This window comes from Octodon degus, unplaced genomic scaffold (assembly GCF_000260255.1).
Source record: "Octodon degus isolate 3935 unplaced genomic scaffold, OctDeg1.0 scaffold00325, whole genome shotgun sequence".
In the NCBI taxonomy this organism is placed as follows: Eukaryota; Metazoa; Chordata; class Mammalia; order Rodentia; family Octodontidae; genus Octodon; species Octodon degus.
The window spans coordinates 1277581-1280202 of NW_004524901.1; positions in this window are offsets into that span (position 1 = coordinate 1277581).

Here is a 2622-nt window from a genome sequence, read left to right on the forward strand (position 1 = left end):
AAACAGAATTCTTAAATCTTTGACATAAACTGTCTTGTAAAGAAACAGACATTCTAAAATGATCAGTGGTATATTGAAAAATGCAACAGGTTTTTCATCAAAAGCAAGTCTTATGCTTGGTGAATTCCACGCTGAATTCTAATAAGTATTTGGAGAAGAACTAATGCAAATTCTTCTCAAATTATTCAGAAAAACTTAAAGAGAGGTATGATTCTAAATGTTTTCTACAGATTCAGAATTATCTTGATACCAAAATCATAGAAGTATACACATAAGGATAAAAGTCTAACTCAGTAAGACTAATGAACACAGAAGCATAATCCTCAACGAAATTCGTGAGTAAGAAAATGAATAGCATATTATAAAATCACTCAAAATGATCATATGAGATTTACCCCAAGGATTCAAGCAAAATTGGACACATTCTATCACATTAACAGAATAAAAGACAAAAACATATGGTCATTTAATAGATGTACAAAGAGTATTTTATAATATTTAATATCCTTTCCTGAAATTAAAAAGGTTATCAAATTAGGCACAAAAGGAATTTATATAAACACAATAAAGACCATGTAGTACACACTCATAAGCAATAGGAGGAAAGTTCAGTTATTCCCCTTAAGTATTTTTGAAAAAAGAGACATCTATTTGTGCTATTTTTAGTAAATATAGCACTAGAAACCTAAGCCAGGGAAATTAGGTAAGAAAAAGAAATCAGAGAAGTGCAAAAATAGAACATTAATAAAATAATTTATTAGCTCTAAGCAGTCATATGAATTTTCTTTTTTAAATTTTTTTCTGTATTTTAGGGAAGGGTCTACAGGGTGTTCAGTATCTCACTACTAGATTGGACTAGTAGTGATTCTCCTGCTTACAGCCTCCCAAGTGGTGGGATTACAGGCACGCGCCACCACGCCCAGTCTCAATTACAGTCTCAGAGTGCCCTGGGGATGGGGCCATCACAGCACACCCAGGGATCGAACTCCCAGCCCCTGTGCCTGTTTACAAGTGCTTTAATCCACTGAGTTATTCAGCCGGCCCTTGAATTTTCAATAGTAAGGTAATATCATCATTTCAGCAAAGTTGCAGGATACAAATTTGATAAAGTTGGTTGCATTAATTACTTAAAAATAAAGAAATTCTATTTACATTTGCATTAAAAATATAATACTCAGGCTATATGTAATGGTGTAGGCCTGTTTTGCTTTAGTTTTCTTTCTTCCTTTTTTTTTTTTTTTTTTTTTTTTTTTTTTTTTTTCAGAACCGGGGATTGAACTCAGGCCCTTGAGCTTGCCAAGCAAGCACTTATTCTACTGAACCATCTTCCTGGCCCCGCTTTAGATTTCTTATGAAAGAAATTCAGCTATATTTAAGCTTGTGTATTTATTTCACTTAACATTGCAGTTTCAAGTTTCATCAATTTTCCAACAAATTATTCAAGTTTATCCTACTTTTATGACAAAGTACTAATCTATTGTATGTAAATATCATATTTTCCTTATCTATTCATCTGTGGCTGAACATACAGGCTGTTTTTAAGATGTAACTGTTACTGTTATTAAATTGTGGCGATATAAATATAAGTAACATTCTTAACTGTAGTATGTTGCCTTCAGCTCGCTTTAACTCTGTAATGAAGATTCCTAGAAGGAAAAATTGCTGTGTCAAATTTTGCCTAGCTTTAGTTTCCAAGGAATAACCACAAATTTCCATAGTGGTTGTATCAAGTTTACATTGAAATGATTTATTTACCCCCACAGCCTTCCCAGCACTTGATGCTATTTGATTTCCTCATGATGACCTTTTTTCTTGGCTAACATGATATCTCTGAAAGAGCTTGCAAAAATCAAGAAGGAAAATTTTAAAAACAATAGTAAAATAAGCAGTAAGATCTTTCATTACAGAAAGCAAATAGCCTTGAAACATACAAAATGTATTGACGTCATTCAGCATAAAATGAATGCAAAGTAAAATAACTATACGACCCATTTCTACATTCATGTTAAAGGGGGAAAAAACAACCTCTGACAACATATTAAATTTAGGAAACTTTGTGGAAAATTAAATTAACTAATAAAGTTTCAATACATGATGTCTAGAATAAAGTGAACAGTATGTATTATATTTAAAATTCATTGTTGAGTATTTTGTTCTGTGTTTTTTTTCCAAAAGAGGCTATGGATTTAAATTTCAATCCAGAGAAGCAGAAGGGAGGCAAAGGAAGACGAGATACAAGGGGAAAAAAGGAAAAGAGAGAGGCATGTAAGAGAAGACAATAGGATGAATACAGTAGAAATATGTTACACACATATCGAAAAGTACCTTAGTAAAAGCCAGTGATTTATAAAATTAGTAGGCATTAAGATATACGGGAAGGTTTCCAGCCAAATAGTGCAGCAAATTAAAGCACCTGCAAGCAGGTGCAGGTACAGTGGGTTCAATTCCTGGGCCTGACATGCCAGCCCCGCCCCTGGGACTGCAATTGAGACTTGGCGTGGTGGCACGCGCTTGTAATCCCAGTACTTGGAAGACTGTAAATAGGCGGATCACTACAAGCCCAATCTAGTAGTGAGACACTGAACACCCTCCCTGTAGACCCTTCCCTAAAATACCAAAAAA